The sequence below is a fragment of the Vombatus ursinus genome, unplaced genomic scaffold, assembly GCF_900497805.2.
Source record: "Vombatus ursinus unplaced genomic scaffold, bare-nosed wombat genome assembly UNPS02014779.1, whole genome shotgun sequence".
Classification (NCBI taxonomy): Eukaryota; Metazoa; Chordata; class Mammalia; order Diprotodontia; family Vombatidae; genus Vombatus; species Vombatus ursinus.
In genome coordinates, this window is record NW_020954557.1 from 43,314,736 (window position 1) to 43,328,717 (window position 13,982).

Below are 13,982 nucleotides of genomic sequence, written 5' to 3' on the forward strand. Positions count from 1 at the left end.
AATTGTACATACTTCGTCTAAAGTTTTACAGCAGTAGACAAAACCAGTGACAAATTTTCACTGCAAATGGATGAAACAAAGGTACATAGTAGTTAGATGCAGAAAATCAACAATTAGATAAGGGCCAAGACCCCAGAGCCACTCTCCAATCCACACTGTCTCACAGTAAAATTCCAAAGAAAAAGCGGAATGCAATGACCTCATAAGCACTTACCCAGCATACATAGCATCTCTAAACAAAGTAGACATTCAGTGAATGCTTATTGGCTAGTATACAATTTTATATGCAATTTAAAATTTGGCACCAGTTTGTAAATGCAAACTTCCCAGAAGAAATTCCCATTGCCCAATAATATTTTGTTTTCTTCAAATTCAGCTCTATATAAACTTTAAGGACTGTTTCTTGAACTGCCTTAGCTCTTCTTCCTATGCTCTTTTCAGAAGGCATACCTTTATTTTAATTCTATGAAATTTGACCAACCAAGTATGACTGAGGTGTCTTTTTTTTCTTCGGAATCAATACTGCCAAACTGCTCTTACTTGTATCATGGGACAAACTTAAGTTAACAAAAGCTTTAGTGAGCTTTTTTATGAGCCATGCAACAATTAATTCAAAATGCTTTTGGTTAGGTCCAAGGGCAATAATCCAAATGGAGTGTCTTGTCATGCTCAGAAATCTCATGGGGGGAACTAGGCTAACTCTTAACCTCATTGGCCATCTCTCAGTGTCTTGTAACTTGAACCCGGGTTGACTTTGTAAGCTGAATATCTTAAGTAGATCATAACACAACAGGATACAAACTGCACCAAAAGTTTTTAAAGGCTATGTAGTTACAAGACCTTTTAAGAAAGTTGCAATCTGTCATGTCATGAACCTCTATTTTCAATAACCCCTTAATTATAGACTTACCTCGCCTTGTGACTTTACAGAAGGCACACAAAGGCAGGCCAACCTAAAAAGGACTAAACTTCACTTCTATTACCAGAATCCTTACCTTGGGAGGGGCTAGCTAATTACCACCTGGGCCAACTTTCTCCCACAAAAATAAACTTTCCAAACAATACTCAGGTGTCTCATTTCAATATATTGTACTTTGAAAGATTCTTGCTTTTATCAACATGACTTCTCTTCCAGCTGTACAGATACTAGCTCTGCTCTGTCTTCTTGTCCTCTTGTACATTCATGTTTTCTTATTGCAATGCTTGGTTTATTGATCCGAAGAAAAGAGACATGCTCATACCTTTTTTTTTTTCAGGCAGTTGGGATTAAGTGACTTGTCCAGGGTCACACAGCTAGTAAGTGTCAAATGTTTGGTCTGAGCCTGGATTTGAACTCTGGCCCCTGACTCCAGGGCCAGTGCTCTATCCCCTGTGCCACCTAACTGCCCCAATGCTCATACCTTTTGACCCAGCTATGCCACTGGTTCCTGAGAAGAAAGTGAGGCTGATGGTTTTGCACAGCTCTCCCTCACTTATATCCAATTGACTTGCAAGTCATGGCATCATCTTCCTGATGTCATAGTCTTTTCTGGCAGGAAAGACAAACCACAACAACAACCACCACAACGAGTCCCATCCCCCAAAGAGATCAAAGAAAGTGGAAAAGGACCCACATATACAAAACATATTTCTAGCAGGTTCTTTTTGAAGTGACAAAGAACTAGAAACCAAGAGGATGCCTAATCAATTGAGGAATAGTTAGATCAATCAATCAATAAACACTTATTAAGTGCCTGCTATGTGCCAGGCACTAAGTGCTGGGGATACCGAAAGAAGCAAAAGACACTCTCTGTCCTCAAGGAGCTCACAATCTCATGGGGGAGACTTATGTAAACAGATATATGCAGACAATCTATATAGAGGATAAATAGGAAATAATTAACAGAGGGATAAGAGGGGTTGGGAAAGGCTTCCTGTAAAAGATGTAATTTTAGTTGGGACTTAAAAGAAGCCATGGAAGTCAGTAGGCAGCAATGATAAAAGTGTTCCAGGCATGGGGGACAGCCAGAGAAATGCCCCAGAGATGAGAGATAGAAGGTCTTGTTCATGGAACAGCAGGGATATCCATGTCACTGGATTGAAGAGTACGTGGTAGGGAATAAGGTGTAAGAAGGCTGGAAAAGTAGGAGGGGGCTATATTATGAAGGGCTTTGAATGACAAATAGTGAACATTTTGTCTTGGATCCTGGAGGCAATAGGGAGCTACTGGAGTTTATTGAGTAATGGGATAACATGGTCAGATGTTAGGAAAATCACTTTAGTAGCTGAATGAAGGACGGATTGGAGTGGAGAGAGACTTGAGGAAGGCAGACCCACCAGCAGGCTCTTGCAATAGGCGTGAGTTGATAAAGGCCTGCATCAGGGTGGTGGTATCATCAGAGGAGAAAAAGGGGCATATTCAAGAGATGTAGCAAAGGTGAAATCCACAGGTCTTGGCAACAGATTTGATATGGTAGCGGGAGTGTGAGGAAGAGAGAGAAAGATAATGAGGAATACAGGATGACTGAGGTTGGGAGCCTGAGGGACTAGGAGGATGGAATTATTCTCTACAGTAATAAGGAAGGTAGGAGGGGGAGAGATAATGAGTTCTGTTTTAGACATATTGAGTTTAAGATGTCTAGTGGACATCCAGTTTGAGATATCTGAAAAGCAGTTGGAGATGTGAGATTGGAGATTAGCAGAAAGATGGGGCAGGAAAGGTGGATTTGAGAATCATTAGTATAGAGGTGATAATTTAATCCATGGGAGCTGATGAGATCACCAAATGAAGTAGTATAGAGGGAGAAGAGAAAAGAGCCCAGGACAGAACCCTGAGGGATACCTGTGGTTAGAGGGCATGATCTGGAAGAGGATCCAGCAAAGGAGACCACAAAAGAGCTGTCAGATTGGAGGAGAATCAGGAGAGAGTGGTAACCCCAAAACCTAGAGAAAAGAGTAACATGGAGGAGAAGGTGGTTAGAAGCTTCAAAGGCTATAGAGAAGTCAAGGAGAATGAGGGTTGAGAAAAGGCCACTGGATTTGGTAACTAAGAGATCACTGGTAAATTTGGTGAGAGTGGCCTTTTCTTCATGTTTACCTACAAAGGGCAGAAGAGATATAGGATGATAGTGGAGATGGAAGGATTGAATAAGGGTTTTGTGAGGATGGGGGAGACATGGGCATGTTTGTAGGCAGTAGAGAATAAGCTGGTGGACAAGGAAAAATTAAAAATCACTGATAGAGTGGGAATGAACTAGGGGGCAATCTATTGGAGCATACGGGATGGAATGAGATTGCTTCAGGAGGCAGAGGCAGTAGTTAGTAAGAGTAAGGGAGTATGGGGGGCAAGTAGGTGGCACAGTGGATAGGGCACTGGCCCTGGAGTCAGGAGGACCTGAGTTCAAATCCAGCCTCAGACACATAACACTTACTAGCTGTGTGACCGTGAGTAAGTCACTTAACCCCACTGCCTAGCCAAAAAAAACAAAAAAACAAAAACAAGAGCAAGGGAGTTAAAAGGATTAAAGTAGTAAGGCCACCTCATCATATGAGACGGGTAAAGGAGGAGATAGAGGCAGAAGGTATTTGAGTAATAGTAGACGAAGAAACAGGAGAAGAGGGAGTTCATAGCAATGATTTCAAGTTTTTCTGTAAAATATGAGGCAAAGATCTCAGCTGAGAGGGGGGATGGTGGGGTAGCCACAAGAGGTTTTAGAAGGGATGAAAAGTTTTGGAAGAGCATCTATGGAGTGGGATAGTGAGTTGATAAGGGATTGGAGGTCCCAGTGTAAACAAAATGAAACATGAGTTTTCTGAAGAATGAGCATTCTTGATCACTATGAAATATTTAGCCTCAGGCACTAAAGCATCAAACTCTTTGGAGAAGATTAATTCATCTTTAATCTCTGAATCAATCATTCCCAACTTTGGAGGAGTTAGTGGTCTGTCCTTCATTGTTTAATTGGACAAATTCCCTCCCCCATTCACCCCCCCCAAATTATATAATGTCTGTGTTAGAATAAATTGAAAGTTACCATGTTTTAATGTTGTTTTGCTGCTGTTGTTACTGTTGTCAGCCAATAAGCATTTTTTTAAGCAACTACTATGTAGCAGTCAATCCCCAGCTAATCACTGGGGATTCGAAGAAAGAGTCCTTGCTTTCAAGAGCTCACAGTCTGGGAAGAAAACATGAAAACAAAATATATAACGCAAGATACGGGCAAACAAGATATACTTATAATTGGAGATTTATAAGTTGGGGATAATACATGGAGGAAAGGGACTAGCATTAAGTGGGATCAGGAAAGACTTCTCAGAAGGTGGGATTTTAGCTGGAACTTGAAGGAAGGCAGGGAAGTCAGGAGGCAGAGACGAGCAGAGAAAGAATTCCAGGCAGGGAGACAGCCAGTAAAAATGCATGAAGTTTGGAGTTTGGAATGGAATGGAGTTTCTTATGTCAGGAACTGCAAGAGGACTGGGGACACACCATTGCATGGTATATGGGAAGGCAGGATGGAGTGAGGTGTAAGAAGACTAGAAAGGTAGGAAGGGACCAGGTTATGAAGAGCTTTGAATGCAAAATAAGTAGTTTCTATTTGATGATTTATATTTGCTGTTTTTATTCCTTGGTAACTGGAAAAACTTAGGTTCTAAAAACATGGAGGGGAAGTCATTGGTCTAAACAGATGTCTTTTCAGAGATTGATATCTGTCCCTTTATGACTTTTCCAGGCTACTTTTTCCTTCTTTCATATTTGTTCTATATTTGCAAGTCTAGAAAGAGGTATAGTGTCACAGAGAGGAGGTTGAAGTTATTAGTTAAGTGGAGTGTGGGAATTATCTGTGGATTGTTTTGATTTTGGATGAACAAAAAATAGAGGCTGAGCAAAATGGTAATAAGGCTTTTGGATCAAATAGCACAGTTCATAAGTTCATAAGTTCTAATAAGTTCACCCCAGTTTGGTTGTTAGTAAGAGGGTGGATGTTTTCCTTAAAGGATTTTGAGAGGTTCTCCTTGTAGTGAAAGGCTCTGGTGTGCATCAAAACATTCCCTGAATCCATTAGGCTGGACGCCTCTGAGGGCTCTCTCCCCTTTGGTTTAGCCTGCATATTCATGCTACATTAATTTCCCATAAGCACCACTTCCTTATGACACTATCTTCTCACCTCAGTTCTGAAAAAAATCTTTCATTGTTCCCTCTTTCCTGTTTATGCAAGGTTAAGCTCTTTTGCTTGTTGGTTTTTTTTAAGCCCTCCTTTTAAGCTAGTTTTATAGTAATTTCCCCACTGTTAGGCAGTAAGGTGGTGCAATGGATAAAGCTCTGGACCTAGAGTCAGGAAGACCTGATTTCAAATACTACCTCAGACATTTACTAGCTGGGTGACTTTGAGCAATTCACTTAACCTTTGTCTGCCTCAGTTTCCTCAACTGTAATATGAGGATAATAGTGGTACCAGTCTCCCATCGTTGTCATGAGGATAAAATGAGGTAATATTTGTAAAGTGCTTTGCAATACTTAAAGAGCTGTATAAATGCAAGCTACTATTGCTATTGCTACAGTTAGGCTGGTTGGTTGCGTCATTGTCCAGAGAATACCCTAGGCTTTTTTTCACCCCTATGCTGTAGAAATAGCATATCCTATGTTAACTGTGTGTTGTTGCCTTTACTTAGTTTGAGAGGCAGAGGAAGAAAAAGGCAGAGAAAGGGAGAGAGGAAAGGAGGGAGAGAGAGAGGGAAAGAGAGAGAAGGAGAGAAAGGGGGAAAAGGGAACTGAGAGAGGGGGAAAAGGGAGAGAAGGGTAAAGATAAGGAGAGAAGGGTAAAAGAGGAATAAAGGGGAGACAGACAGAAAGACAGAGAGAGAGAGAGAGCGCGCACTAGCTTTTGGTGCTGTCAAGATGGTATAATCTGTATTGACTATGTGATATTGAAAGGATTGAGCACAGTGAGGTGGGTGATCTTTCATCTGGGCTGAGAGTGTCTTTTCCTTGAAGGGCCCTTTGTTGAAAATTCCTGCACAGTTGTTCTGAACTCCAATTCCCCTATCCTGAGAAACACTTTTAGCTTCACATCATTTGGAATTTGACAGTCTCACGGGCCAGCAACTGCTGACTGAATGTCTTCACCAGGCTAATGTGGAGATGACTTCTTATAGTTGTCTTGGAATCTATGGCAATATTCAATTAATTACTTCTTCTTCTTCTTCTCCTTTTTTTTGGCTAGGCATTGGGGTTAAGTGATTTGCCCAGGGTCACACAGCTAGTAAGTATCAAGTGTCTGAGGTTGGATTTGAACTCAGGTCCTCCTGACTCCAAGGCCAGAGCTCAATTAATTACTTCAAACAACACACTTTATAATATATGCTCTTTGAGGCCAGGGACTTTTTAAAAAAAATCTTTTTTTGTACCTTCAGCACTTAGCACATGGTAAACAATTAATAAAAGCTTGTTGAATTGTGCAATGACCAGCTCTGATAGACTTAACTCTTCTCAGAAATACAATGATCTAAGACAATTCCAAAAGACTCATGATGGAAAACGCTCTCCACAGTCAGAGAAAGACCGATGGAGTCTGAATGCAGATTGAAGCATACTATTCTCTCTCTCTTTCTTTTTTTTCTTTCTCATGGGTTTTCCCTTTTGTTTTGATTCTTCTTTCACAACATGGCAATAGTGGAAATGTTTTTTTTAAAAATCAAAAAAATGAAAGCTTATTGACTGACTGATAGACTACCAATTTGTTGACACAGATCATCCTGTTCTCTTAGGAAATCTTTATTAGGCTGAAGAACAATCAGGTCAACTGGCTGAACCTCTGGAAATAACCCCTAGTCCATCATATCAGTAGCAGAGTAGAGAGGTAAAGCCTGGGAGAATTCCCCTGCTGAACAAATATAAATGTTGACTGCATTGAAAAACCACAGGTAAACGTATCAAATTCAACAAGCTCCTCAAAGCGGACAGGGTAAATTCCTGTGATACCAGGCCACCAAAAGCAGTTTACTACAGGTTACTCTTCTCTTCAGATCCAACTTCAGAAACAAATGAGAATACAAGATCTCAGAGGCCATTTTGTAGCTGGTCAGTTGCTTCCTGGAGTAGTTTAATTAATAATAATAATAGCTAACTTTTACATAGTGTTTATTATGTGCCAGGCACTATGCTAAGCACTTTGCAATTATTATCCCATTTGATCCTCATGACAACCCTGGGAGGCAGGTGCTAATTATTATCCCCATTTTACAGTTGAGGAAACTGAGACAAATGAAGTTAAATGACTTGTCATACAGCCAGTAAGTGCCTAAGGCTGCATCTGAACTCAGATCTTCTGGACTCCAGGCCTGCTACTCCATCTGCTGAGGTCAGAAAGTATCAGAATTGACAAATGGCACACCAGTAATGCCTGGCAAAGACAAACCAGGGAAGAGAGAGCTGGTGGCAGGGAATTTGGAGTCGCTGAGTTGAATGAGTTGAATGAAATCATCCTGTTCTCTAATGTCTCTTCAGTACTGCCTCCCAAGGGGTTTACTTTGCTTTATATTCTTTAGATAAGGGGCCTGCCACTTTTCAGGTAATATTGACCTGATTCCAGGCTGGAATCAGATGACTTAATAAAAATAGCTTCACAACTGCAGTCAGGATCAAGATAAATCCTGAGATCGAGAAAAAAAAGGAAGGTAACAATAGAAATTTCTGATATTCAACAAGAAGCTTTCATCAGAGAAACTCAAACAAATGAACTTAACCAGGTAACTCAAAGCCACCACCACAAAAGACAGAGAATGGGAAGCATAAATCAAAAGTAGAGTGGCCCGTGTGATGGTGGCACTTATCAAATTGGACAATCGATAAAGAGAAAAACCTTCTCAGGCAACCAAGGATGAAGATTCTTAGAATGGCTGGGCCCTCAACAACCTCACCCAGCAAACGGCTGTGAAACCTGGCTCCAGGGGTAGCCATAGATTGAAGAACTGGAGCCTTTGAATTTAGACATCTCTGAATAAGTCTACACAAAAAAGTTCACAGAACTCTTCTCTTCATTTGGAGAGTCAAGCTTCTCAACGGAGCAACACAAAGATGGAAATGAAAATGCTTTCATGTCAGCAACTGACCTTGTGAAAACTGTATTGCCCAGAAGACCCTATGGAAAAGGAAAAGAGAAAACAGTTTCACAATGAAGAGAGGACAGTCACTGGACAGAATACCTCCAAATTGCCGTGGAAAGATCTCACATAATTAGGTACACTTTGAGCCATTGGCCTCCACAGGCTACCAAATGAAATTATTAGACTTTTAAAAAGAACAGTTTCTCTCTTGTCATGCATGCAGACTTATAATTTCCATATTTTCAGTGGTGATAACAAAAGGAAACCAGAAGGATACTAGGGCATATTTGTATATTTGTATGTTTGTAGCCCAAATCTTTTCTTCCATTTCCAATCCTCCAAATTCTGAGTGATGTCCTGGTTTAAAGACTCCCTGTCAAGTTCAGAAGGGGATTCAAACAAATTTCTGTTAATACCTTACAAAATTTAATGTACACTTTAAAAAACCGTACGTAATGGAAGATCATGGTCTCATATGCAGTTTTCTTTTTTTTGTTCTTTGTATGTTGAAATGTTTGTCTTGGCTGATGATTAAATTCATAGTTTAAAAAAAAGGAAATATAAAGTTGAAGGAAAAAAGTCTTTTCTCTTCCTCCCTTTTTCAACTGCAGATTAAAGTTCTTCATTGGATCTGGTGGGCTAAGAATGAGAGAGAAGGTGTGGCTTTATCTTCTAGACTGAGGACTAAGCATGGTTTTTCTCTATGGGGTTACCCTAATCCAATTATAGTCTTTCATTAATATAGATCTCACAGAATTGTCTTGCTTATCTCACAGGATTGCTGTGGAGAACAGTTTGTAAACCTTAAAGGTCCAATATATTTATTTAACTATTTTTGCTCCATCCTTTCCAGGCTTAAGAGTTTTCTCTTAGGGAGAAAAAAAAGAATCAAAATAGTAGTCATTTTATCAGCTTTCTTTTGTAATTTCCTTTGTCCCATCCATCCCAATCATGGGTTATAGCCCTGTTTTGATCTTCTCTTACCACCAACACATCTCAACAATAACAAGAATTTTTTATTTTCCTGAGACTTCAACTTTGTTTTGCGCTTTAGTGTCCTCATATTATTCTAATAGTATGCTGCTATTTTTGTACTTACCCTCCATTACTGGCTCTTACTCCTCCACTTTTCTGTACCCTATTTGGAGTCTGACTTGATGGATTAATTTCCTGTGTAGCCATATCAGTCTTTTTAGATAGTTCATCCTTATATTCCTTATTGGAATAACTGGACTCTGAGTTGTCAGATTCGAATTCTTTTTTAAAAAATCCATATTTTATTTTTCTCCAGTTACATGTTAAACAATTTTTAAACATTTTTTTAAAGTTTTGAGCTCAAATTCTATCCTATCCTCCCTCCCTCATTCCCTCTCCCCCACTCTGATTTGGTAAGCAACAGGTTATATATATGCAATCATGTAAAACATTTCCATATTAGTCATTCTGTATAAGAAGGTTTTAATAAAAAAAAAGAACGAAAGTGAAAAATAGCATGCTTCAGTCTATATTCAAATAATATTAGTTCTTCCTCTGAAGGCAGATACTATGCTTCATCATTAGTTCTTTGGAATCGTCTTGGATTATTATATTGCTGAGAATAGCTAAGTCATTTGCAGTTTTGTATCAAACAATATTACTGTTACTGTGTACAATGTTTTCCTGGTTCTCTTCACTCATCTTGCATCAATTCATGTAGGTTTTTTCAGGTTTTTTTCTGAAGTCATCCTGCTTGTCATTGCTTATAGCACAATAATATTCCATCACAATCATATACCACAGCTTGTTTAGCCATTCCCCAGTTGAAGGGCATCCCTTAGATTTCCAATTCTTAGCCAACACAAAAAAAGCTGCTATAAATTTTTTGTACAAATAGGTCTTTCCTCCTTTTTATGAATATCTTTGGGATATAGACATCTTTGGGATACAGATCTAACAGTGGCATTGTTGGATCAAAGGGTATCCACAGTTTTATAGCCCTTTGGGGATAGTTCCAAATTGCTCTCCAGAATGGTTGGATCAGTTCACAGCTCCACCAACAGTGCATTAGTGGTCAAACTTGAACTTTAAAGAATATCCTGTTCCTCTATGACCAACTTCTGCTATAGATTATAGGTCAGAGGTATCAAACATGAAGCCCACAGGCTTCAAACAGCCCACCATACTCCTGAGTGCAGCCTGAACCAGACTAAAATGCAGGTCCTATCTGATTTTAATGTGTTGATGTTTTAATAAAAAAAAGAAATATGTTAACACTTTTTTTGGTCTATGTTTTCTTTTACAGCATGACTAATATAGAAATATGTTTTGCATGACTACACATGTATAACCTGTATTAAATTGCTTGCCTTCTCAATGAGGGTTGTGGGGAGGAAGAAAGGGAATTTGGAACTCAGAATTTTAAAAATAAACATTAAGAATTGTTTTTACATATAATTGAGGAAAAATAAAATACTAAATGAAAAATAAAATAAAATAACTTCTCATGGTCACTCAGGGAGCATTTGTCAGAATTTGAACTCAAGTATTTCTGACTTCAAAATCAGCCCTCCATCCATTAGACTATACTTCTCTGAATTCATTGATGTAGCAAATATAACCAACATGGATTAAGCAACTACTGGATGTAGAACATAGTGTTGAGGTCTGAACAGAATGAAAAGTTCACATCATATAAGAGCTTATCACTATAAACTTATCACTATAAGTAGGGGGAATAGACACATATATAAACGTAATGGATATTAGAGGATAATTACATTTTAGAGAGGAGCAGAAGAAAATTCTAGAAGTCTGAGGGGGAAATTAATAATCAGGGAGGAACAATTAGGGAAAACTTCCTGGAGAAGAGAGTATGTGAGTTTGGCTTTAAAGAATGAGTAGGATAAAAAGTGCTCTAAATCACTATTGATTAGAGAAGTGCAAATTAAAACAGAGGTACCATATCACACCTATCAAATTGGCTAACACGACAAAATAGGAAAATGATAAACGTTGGACAAGCTATGGGAAAATTGGAACACTAACACAATGTTGGTGGAGTTGCAAACTGATCCAACCATTCTGGAGAATAATTTGGAACTGTGTTCAAAGGGCTATAAAACTGTGGATACCCTTTGACCCAGCAATACCACTACTAGGTCTATATCCCAAAGAGATCATAAAAGCGGGAAAAGGACCCACATGTACACAAATATTTATAGCAGCTCTTTTTGTGGTGGCCAAGAATTGGAAATTGAGGGGATGCCCATCAATTGAAGAATGGTTAAACAAGTTGTAGTATATGAATGTAATGGAATACTATTGTTCTATGAGAAATAGTGAGCAGGCAGACTTCAGAGTAACCTGGAAAGACTTGCATGAACTAATGCTGAGTGAAGTGAGCAGAACTAGGAAAACATTGTACGCAGTAACTGTAACACTGTGTGATGACCGACTTTGTAAGACAGCTCTTCTCAGCAATGCAAGGATCTAAGACAATTACAAAAGACTCGTGATGGAAAATGCTTTCCATATCCAGAGCAAGAACAATGGAGTTTGAATGCAAATTGAAGCATTCTACTTTCTCTTTTTTATTGTTTTGTTTGTTTGTTTTTTCTTTCTTATGGTTTTTCCCTTTTGTTTCGATTCTTCTTTTACAATGTGACTAATGTGGAAATATATTTAATGTGATCATACCTGTATAATCTTTATCAGATTGCATGCCATCTTAGGGAAGGGGCAGCGGAGGGAGAGGGGAAAATTTTGAACTCAAAATCTTATAAAAGCAAATATTGAAAACTAAAAATAAATTAATTAATTAAAAAAAGAATGAGTAGGAATTTAGAGTAGCTAGGTGGTGCAATGGATAGAGCAATAGACCTGGAGTCAGGAGTACCTGAGTTCAAATCTGCCCTCAGATACTTACTAGGTGTGTGACCCTGGGCAAGTCATTTAACTCCAATTGCCCCCCCCCCAAAAAAATAAACAAACAAGAAGAAGAACAAGTAGGAATTTAACCGAAAATGAAGAAATAGAAAACATTCCAGATCTGTGGTGGTGGTGGTGGTGTCATTTTTTTTGGTCATGTCTGACTCTCCCTGACCCTATTTGGGCTTTTCTTGGCAAAGATACCAGTTTGGCATTTCCTTCTCCAGCTCATTTTACAGGTGAGGAACTGAGGCAAACAGGGTTAAGTGAATTGGCCAGGGTCACACAGCTAGTACATGTCTGAGGCTGGATTCTAATTCATGAAGATAAGTCTTTCTAATTCCAAGCCCAGCTCTATTTGCTGCAAGTCATGTTATTTTATTTTTCATTTAAGTGCAGCTAGCTGCGCTAAGATACATGTTATGATGTGACGTAGACCAATAATAATAGTGAGGTGTCTCTCCTTACAATTATGACATTTGTTTTCATTTTAATATATATTGATGTGTTGCATTTTTCAAACATACCAGGGAGGGACCTTAATTTATATCAATATTGGGTGCTCATTAAGACAGCAGCCATTTTCTGAATCTAAGTGATTTATCTGTTTCTTGACTTTTGTCTTTATGGTAATAAAACTGGAGTTGGAGTCGAGAGACCTGATTTTAGGGCCCTATTCTAACACTTATCAGAGGTGTGACCACAGGTAACTCATCTGTGAAATGGGGGGCAATAATTTTTGAACTGTTTACCTTATAGGTTAATTATACTTTGTAATCTTAAGTCACCATAGAAATGTGATTTGTTATGATTATCATCATTCTTACTGTCATTAGGTTTTGTTAGTCTGTTTGACTTTGGGTCCAGCCTGTTGCTACATGATTTACATAATGCCAATATGACTACTAATAATAACAGGTCCACTTGAGAAGAGGTGAAGTCAGGAGTATGCAGGAGCCAGTTCCAAAAGGATTGTTAAATTTTCAGTGTGAATTTTTATTTACATATCTACAAATCAGGGTGTGATTCATTTTGTTAAATGCCTAGACTAAAACTTTGAGAAAATATTAATGATGCAAATTAACCTTAAAAGTGTGTATACAGTTTTATCAGAGAATTGGTTGTTCAACATTTACCAGCACACCCCCAGCTAAGGGATACTGCCTGTGCATTAAGTTTAGGACTGAAACTACTGATGTTAAGCTAAATCATTTCATTCACTCACTTGCTCATTCATTCACTCATACATTCAAGTGTCTTGATTGTCTTGATTTAAGTGTCAGCCATTGTAAGCTCTTAAGTGTTTTGAACCTTGTCTTATACTTTTTTTTAATAACCTTGTAAACATTCCTTGCACAATGAAGATACTCAATAAATATTTGTTGATTGGTAAATTCGTTGGAAAATTTTATCAGTTGTTATCAGTATCATTTTAAGAGTGCCCAAATATCTTATGCTGTACCTGTACCTTCGCAGGATACAGAAGAGCTAAGGGCAATGTGTAGAGGCAGCAGAAAGTCATATTTCAGCTTAATGTAAAGAAAAACTTTACTTAAGCCTCCCTTAATGGAGCAAGTGGGATCTCTTTCATTTGAAGTCTTTAAGTCAAAGGCTGGATGACCACCTGTTGTGGATTTTGAAAGAGAAAATTGGGGCAGCTAAATGGTATAGTGGATAGACGGCCAGTCCTGGAGTCATGAGGACCTGAATTCAAATCCAGCCTCAGACACTTATAAGCTATGTGACCCTGAGCAAGTCACTTAACCCTGATAACCTTAAAGAAAAGAGAGAATTTTAGGTTAGGTATGAATTTCATGAGATGGACTGTGAGGTCCTTTTTTAATTCTGACTCTGTCCCTACCATCTAGGAATCTACAATCACTTGGAAATGAATTAAATAGAATGGGAAGTACATTTCAGACAGAGCTAAGGCATGAATTGCTTGACTTGAGTCTACATATAAAGAGTTTTGGCTTGACTCTACTAATAAATAT